Source organism: Tamandua tetradactyla, chromosome X, assembly GCF_023851605.1.
Source record: "Tamandua tetradactyla isolate mTamTet1 chromosome X, mTamTet1.pri, whole genome shotgun sequence".
Classification (NCBI taxonomy): Eukaryota; Metazoa; Chordata; class Mammalia; order Pilosa; family Myrmecophagidae; genus Tamandua; species Tamandua tetradactyla.
In genome coordinates, this window is record NC_135353.1 from 120,114,902 (window position 1) to 120,123,551 (window position 8,650).

The following is an 8,650-nucleotide window of genomic DNA, read 5'->3' on the forward strand; positions in this document are numbered from 1 at the left end:
AATCCCTACTTTGATTAGTAGCCCATTCTCTTTTTAATATCTTGTGGCCTCTGCATTAAAGGTAAAATATCTACCTGGTTCTAGGCCCTCTTCTCTTTTCAATCTCTCTAGGTTATCTCATCTAAATCCACAACAGTTTAAATATCATTTCAAAGCTGGCCTTGCCGGTTCCTTAGAAAACTAAATATCAAGTTGCACTACGACCTGGGAATACCACTACTCAGTATATACCCAGAAGAGCTGAAAGGCAGTGACACAAACAGACATTTGCACACTGATGTTCATAGCAGCTTTATTCACAATTGGCAAAAGATGGAAACAATCCAAGTGCCCATCAATAGAAGAGTGGATAAACAAAATCTGGTATATACATATGATGGAATATCATGCGTAATGAGGCCCTGAATCACATGACAAGATGGATGAAACTTGAGGACATAATGCCAAGTGAAATAAGCCAGACACAAAATTATAAATACTGTATGATTTCACCTTTATGACCTTGATAATGGTAAACTCAGAGGCTTATAATATAGACTATAGGTGACGTAGAGATACATGGAAGCTCGATATGGGTGAACGGTTAGCTAATGAAGTTGAATTTAAATATAAATGAATGGATAGAATTGAAGGCAGTTCATTAGTGGGTCTATAAGTAATATTGCCATATTGAAGGTGAACATGATTGAAAGGGATTATGCGTCCCACCGATTAACATTACAAATATGAATAAGTTCTTGCATGAACTACTTCAAAAGTATGAATCTTGTACAAAGAGTAAATAATATTGGGGTATAAAGGGAAACTACTATTGCATGCTATGGCCTATGTTTAACAGGAAGACATCAACAGTACCACAGCAATACCCAGGGTAAATAATTGGAGGAGGGGGAGGACAAGAGTTAAGGGGAGGTTTGGATTTTCTATTTGGTGGGGCTATGTTTATTGGTTATTTTTCTCTTGGGAACAATGAAAATTGTCTAAAATTGAGAGTGTTGATGACTGTACAACTAAGTGAGGATAATGTGAGACATGGATTGTTGACTTTGGACATTATACATGATGCCCTATGGATGGAAGTAGCTGAAGGATACACTGACTGAGAAGTAGAATGGCAAACTGGTGTGTGCATATGATTGAATATTATGTGGCTACAGAAAGGAATGAAGTCATGAGGCATGCAACGAGATAAATGAACCTGGGGGACATTGTGTGATGCAAAATAAGCCAGAAACAAAAAACCAAATGTTGTATGGTCTCTTTTAGAAAATACTTATAAGAAAATTGGAGCCTATATTGTAAGCTCTTATGACACTCACATCTAGTTTGGAGCTGTAATTGTTCTTTCTGGATTTTGAGACTAAAATCTGGAATTTTAGATACTTGTGTGACACCTAAGACTCAGAGTAGGAGTCCTGCAGGTCTGAAAGTCAGCATTGCCTCATACAACAACTGTTAAAGAAATTGAAAAAGAAATCAGCCTTCAATTAGAGATAAGATCAAAGCCGATCAGATCAAGACTAAAGTAAATCAGAATACAAGGATAAGGAAGACATTGTATTTTAGAAGTTCACCTACCCAGTGGGACCAAAGGAAGAGAAGTTTATTTTCTCCAAAACATAAATTTTCTGTAGCACATAATCTAATTAAACCTGTCTGGATAGATCATTTAAACAACCCAAACACATGGAGCCCAGAATGGGAATGCGGGCTTGTAATTCTGAATAGTGTAATATAATGCCCAGATATATATATCAGAGTATATCAAGCAGATAATTAAAAAGTATTGGCAAAGTCCCTTGAGGGATAGGGGAAAACTATGGAACTATTAAACTTTACTACCAGCGAAACCCCTGATACTGTCTCAAATATTAGGGACTCCCAAGTCAATAGACAAAGCCACTGATCTCAAGGCTTGCTCTTATAGAAGCTAAGCCTACCTATAGTTATGCCTACGAGTTACTTCCAGAGGACCTCTTTTGTTGCTCAGATGTGGCCTCTCCCTCTCTAAATCCAACTCTGCAAGTAAAATCATTACCCTCCCCACTACATGGGACATGACATCCAGGGGTGAAAGTCTCCCTGGCAACGTGAGATATGAATCCAAAGGATGAGCCTGGCACTGGCACCATGGGATTGACAATACCTTCCTAACCAAAAGGGAGAAAAGAATTGTAACAAAATAAGGTGTCAGTAGCTGAGAGAGTTCAAATACTGTCCGGAGACTATTCTGGAGGTTACGCTTACACAAGCTTCAGTGAGATACTGCTATTTACTATGGTTTGCCAAACCCCAAACAACTATTCCTGCCAACCCTAAAGAACAACTAGGGCTCTATATGAGAGTCTACAAAAGTCCCATGTACTATGATTACTTTTCAGAAACCTACAACCTCTAAATGGGTTCCTAGGCCAGATGAGTCCTGAAACCCAAAGGGGCCAGCCTCTCCAAGAACATCAACCATTCCATTCCCCTATCCCATATTATTGACAGCCCCTTCCAACATGAAAAAGTTAGAACGAGCATAACCCAAATATCCCTAAAGATTGGGAGAAAGATCAAAGGAGGAGTAATAACAGAGAAGATAGAATTTAATAAGTGAGTATGACTGCTGAATCATTATATCGATATTTCTTTTTAGTCTCCAGAGTCTTGGAGCAGATAAAAGGGAAAACGTAAAATTGTGGACTGTAACCCATATCAAACTCTGAACTCTGTTCTATAACTACTTGCTACAGTATACTTTGAAATGTATTGCTTTTTTGTATATATATGTTATATTTCACAATAAAAATGTTTTTTAAAAAACTGGCCCTGAACTCCAGACTCATAAAGAAACTGACGACTCCACATCTTTATTTGGGTGTATAACAGACATCTCAAACTCAACATGTTCACAATAGAACTCTTAATTATCATCTCCTCCCCAAACCTGATCCTTCCCCCAAATTCCCCATCTCAGAAATGGGTACCACATCAAAACTATTTCAAGCAGAAACATGGGTATTGTCCTAGACTCCTCTTTTTCATTACCTTATATCCACCCCACCCCCACCATATCCAACTTTTCAGCAAGTCCTGTTGATTTTACTTCAAAAATATATCTTAAATCCATCCACTTGTCTCCACCTCCACTGCCACCATTGTGTCTTATTTGGACCACATCAAGAGCCTCCAACCTGGTCTCCCCACTTTTTGATCTAGCCCTTCTCTAATACAAATATGACACAACAAAGCAATTCTAATTTTAAGAAAATTATCATGACAGTCTCCTACTTCAGTGATTCCCTTAATTTTCTTTTAGAGTAATTATCACTATTTATAATTATTTAACCTATCTCCTCACTCAAGAATGCAATATCCTTGATGGCAAGGACCATATCTATTGGGTTCTAGCTCCAGTGATTAGTATTACTAATAGCTCAAATTTATTAATTGCTCACTATTTGTCTGACACTGTTCTGATACAATAATCCTATGAAGTGATGTTATCCCCATTTGGCAGATGAGGAATGTGAGACACAGAGAAGCTTGGTACAAAAGGATTCACTTTGTTGTACAGTCCTCTATTTTATCTTTTAATTTTTATTCTAGCAAAATATATGACACAAAATTTCCCCTTTTTAACCACAGCCACCTATATAATTCAGTGCTAAACAGGCACTTTAATGCACTGTAGCTGGGAGTAAGAACTGCCATATGTTTTGGGAGGGTTACTTGAAATTACCTATTAAATTTTAAATGTTTGAACCCTTTTACCGAGAAAGTTACTTCTAGTAATCTTTCCTACAAAAATACTTATTCCAAGAAAGATGGCTGGAAATTTCCCAAATTTGGCAAGAGACAGAAACCTATAGATTCAAGAAGGTAAGCAAACCCAGAATAAGATAAACACGAAGAAATTTATGTGAAGACACATCATAGCCAAACTTCTGAAAACTAATGACAATGAAAAGCCTTGAAAGCCACCTTTCTAATAGGTGTGAAAAGTTTTGACAGTTTCTCATCAGAAACCATGAAGGTCAGAAGCAGGGGGACCAACAATTTCCAAGTTCTAAAAGAAAAGAGGTATCAACTCAGAATTTTATATCCAGTGAAAATATTCTTCAGAATATAGAACTTCCCCCAAAACACACAAAAAAACCCCACAAACAAACAAAAATTCAACAAATGGTGCTGCAATAATGGGATACTCACATGGAAAAATAATGAAATGTGATCCTGCCATACAGCATACCAAAAAAAAAAAAGAAGTTCTTAAAATAGGAAAGAAATTAGTAATAGAGGGAATCTTGGAATATAGGGAAGAAAGAAAGAACAATGGAAAAAGCAAAAACATGGGTAAATACAATAGACTTTCCTTCTGATCCTGAGTTTTCTTAATTATGTTTGACAGTTAAAGCAAAATTCATAATACTGTCTGATGTGGTTCTAAAACTATGTAGAGGAAATATTTAAAAATAGTAATATGTAAGTGGAGGAGGGTAAAAATGTAAAGGAAGAAAAGGAATCTACCCTTCTCAGTAAACTGGTAAAATTTCACCAGTAGACTGTGATAAATTATGTATATATAATGTAATATCCAGAGCAACCACTAAAACAGATACACTCGAAAATGCTATAGACGAGTAAAAATGAATATGCAAGTAATTGACAGGAAGACTGGAGAAAAAAAAACAGAGAAATGAAAAGCAGAGGGAATAATCAGAAGAAAAAAATGACAGACTTAAGTGCTAACATATAAATAAACACATTAGATGTAAATGGCCTAATAGAAGAAATAAAAGTCAGAAATTCACAGAGTGTATAAAACCATGACCCACCTATATCTGTCAACAAGAAACTCACTTTGAACATAACAATATAAGTAGGTTTAATGTAAAAAGATGGAAAACAACATACCATTCACAAATTAACTTTTAAAAAAATAAGTGTCACTATATTATTATCAGAGGAAGTAAACTTCAGAGCAAATTAAATTACCAAGGACAGAGAGGAGTATTACGTAACGATTAAAGGGTCAATATACCAAGAAAAAAGCAATCCTAAGTGTGTACGTATTAGGAAAGAGCTGCAAAATTTATGAAAGCAAAAACTGAAAGAACTGAAAGGAGAAATAGACAAATCCACAATTACATTTGGAAACTTCAATAGCCCTATCTCAATAACTCATAGAATAACTAGAAAAAAAATTCAGGCGATGACATGATGGTTTATGTAGATAAAAGAATCTACAAAAACACTCCTAGGAGAGGATTATGGGAAGATGGTAGAGAAGGAAGCTCTAGGAATTGGTTCCTTCACCAAAACAACTATTGAACCAGCAGGAACTATCTGAATCTGCAATCTTGAGACTCTGGAGTCTAGTGGAACATAGTGCAGCATCCAGGGAGGAGCTGGAATAAGAGGTTGGTAAATTGCGATAAATACTGGTGAGTTTTACCCTGCCTACAGCAGCTACCACCCCGCATCCCCCAGCTTTGTAATGTTCAGTAGTGGGAACTAGAGCTCAGACTCCTGGTGCTTCTTACTGGTGCAGGGGTGGGACATAAAGATCTTGGTTCTCCATACTCTAGAGGTGTGTGCTCTGATCCCTGCTTTTGATCAACTACTTCAGATCACTGGGGGCCAGCTCTGAGGGTAACCATTGCTCTACCCTCCCTCAGGCAAAGGCACGCACTCCCATTGTGGGTCCCCAGCTCTGTGCCAGAAGTTAAAAAGTGGCCCCTGCGCACATACTGGGGCGCATGGATGCCAGTGCCAATGTTTCAGGTCGAAGTCTAAGAGACTGAGCTGGAGAACTGGTCTCGGGTTCACACTCTCAGAGTGTGTACTGAGGGCAGAGAAGCCACAGCTGGGACACTGTGAGAAGCAATTAAGTTGAAGTGGCCTAGGGCAAAGGACTACCTGCATTAAGTCCCTCAAGAGAGCACCCAGGAGGGCGTGAAAGTCTATTTCAAAGAGAGTAGAGGAGGCATTCACTTGAATTCCTGTACATTGTAAAAAAGGGGATTCCTAATACCTCTAGCAAGCACAAGCCCATGAAAAGAAACAGATTTTGAGGCTACACAGAGGATTACATAAAAAATAGAGAACCCGGCACTTCACATTTGCCTCCAGTTGATCTTCTTAATAGAAGGGTTAAGTTCTGAAGGAGACTACCAGCCAAAGCATAGCCAATTTGCAAAGACAGTGAAAGGTACTTTTTGCTTTGGTTGGTTTGTTTTGATTGGCTCCTGGCATTCAAGAAAATCTCCATCACATCTCTAGTTGGATACAGACCAAATCCAAGAGTCAACATTTTAAAATATTAAAATGTACAGTATGCAACAAAATATTACAAGACAAAGAAACAAGAAATGATGGTCTATCCAGTGGAAAAAGATAAAATTCCAGAAACCATTAATGAAGAGGATCAGACTGTGTCTTAACAGAGACTTTTAAAATGAACCACAACACACTTAAGGAGATAAAAGAAAACATGGAGAAAGAACTAAAGTATATGAGGGAAACAATGAATGAACAATATGGAAATATCTTAAGATTCTCAGTAGGAACCAGCAAAAACACTGGAGTTGAAGAACTTAATAACGAAAATGAAAAAAAAAACCCTAGAGGGTTTCAACAGCAGATTAAAGGTGGCAGAAGAAACAATCAGTGATCTCAGAGACAAGTCAAATGAAATGATTCAGGCTGAGGAGCAAAAAGATTATTTTAATTATAATTTTTTAAAGAGAACAGAGCATAAGACACCAGTGGGACACCATCAAGCATAACAATATTCCCGTTATAAGAGTCTGAGAAGAGAGAAAGGGGCAGAAAGAATGCTCAAAGAAATAAAGGCACAATTATTCTAAAATTTATACAGAAAGACAAAGAAAACAGAATAGCAAAAGCAATTTTGGAAAAGAAGAATAAAGTTGGAGGAACTACTCTACTCTATGTTAATGTTTACTACATACATTAGTATCTATACCATGAAAGATTACTCAGCAATAAAACACTATTGATACACTCCTCGATTTGGATGGATTTTGAAAGCATTATGCTGAATGAGAAAAAAAGCTAATTTTAAAAGTCCACCTACTGTATAATTCTTTTTATCTAACATCGATACAGAGTTGGACAAAGTCACTGCCTTCCATCAGTCTATGCAAACCTTTATGATGGTGATATTAAGGAAATGTATCAATGAATACAACAAACATAAAAGCCCAGTTTGAGGATGGGGAGTGATTCTATCAAGGAGGAATCACCAATTTCCCTTTTAATTTGAGGAATGACTTTCAAAATGGGCTTTTTAATGAGATGATAATGTGCTCTGACAGAACATGCTTTTCAAGCAGCTGCAGCCTCTTACTGGCCACATGAACTCATCACACCGATTGAGAGCAAGAGGGACAGAAGGCCTAAGCCTGACATCCCCAGAGCGCTACTACCTGACAAAACTGAAGACTATACCAGTCTTCATCCTGTTTTAATGTCCCTAAAATGAGGGGAATCCTTGGGGGTGGGGGCACGTGATGGGGGTAGGGGGAGGATTTCTATGAGTACAATAAGGAGACATAAAAGCCTTCATGCTTCCGGTTCTCCTTCCTCTCCTTTATGGTATTTATTCTGTAATACATTTAAAACTTTGATTCACTGAATAGATATTATCTGGAAGGAAGGATAAAGGCTTTTTCATCAATTAATACCATAATTACTTTGAAAAGGTCATTCGGTCAGATGTTTCGGAGACATTTGTCAGTTTGGCAGGGGAAAGCAAATTCCGATTAACAATCTAGTTCCCTCAGCGATTTTCCTCCCACATGTCCAGCACTCACACAGGAATATAAAAAGGCAAAAAGCTCTTTTCACAGCCAGAAAAACAATTGTACCTTTAGCAAGCCAGCCAGTGATGGATTGGAACAAAAGCTATGCCTTCACGAGGAGTTCTCCATCGGTTGAAAACGGGGGGGTGGGGGGTGGGGCGGGCAGATTGCGGGCCGAAGAAGAGCGGACTAACCGCCGCGAAATAACGGTCTCTGAAGAGCCGCCTCGGAATAACGGACCTGGAGGCTACCATTCTCACCAGCAGGGGGAGATAATGGATTCGCACTTTGGCCAGATGTGAAACCACTAGATGGGGCCAGAAGAACAGGTACCCGTTAGACTTTTCTTTTTCTCGGGGAATTTTTCTTCTGGATCTCTGACTCTGGCAGAAAGAAGAGATGGGAGGAAATTAGCTCTCGACTTTCGCACCCCCTGCCTCCAAGAAGATGGAATGGAAGAGGCTAGTGCCTAATCTTGTCTCTGCTCTTCAGCGGCTCATTTATAAAAATCCGGCTCAAAATTGCGTGAGATTTAAATGAGATAATGCACGTAAACACAGTACCAGGCAAATTTTCAGGTTACACCACTGCAGAGTTTTTAAATCGGGGACAGGGCACGTTTAATAAGCCCTCCAGGTGATTCTGATACACGCTAAATTGTGGGAATTATTGCTCCAGGAAGACCTCCCTATACATAGCTAAATAAAGTTTTGTTTTCTTTTTCTTTTTGTCATTATTACAGAACCAATGACTCCATGGCTTCTGTATTATGTTTCCTGCCTGAAATTCTGAAATAATCATTTGTTTATTGAGCCCAACTCTGTGTCCAGGAGCAT

General features: G+C 38.2%; 1 protein-coding gene across 1 annotated transcript in view; it reads right to left on the reverse strand.

Moving 5' to 3' along the window:
- CCNB3 (cyclin B3) overlaps window positions 1-7,941 on the reverse strand; it is a 49,383-nt gene extending 41,442 nt beyond the window's left edge. The window contains exon 1 of the mRNA XM_077145341.1: window positions 7,881-7,941. The gene's annotated coding sequence lies outside the window, so the exon portion shown is untranslated. The remainder of the gene's footprint in view (window positions 1-7,880) is intronic.
- Between the last annotated feature and the right edge of the window lie 709 nt (window positions 7,942-8,650).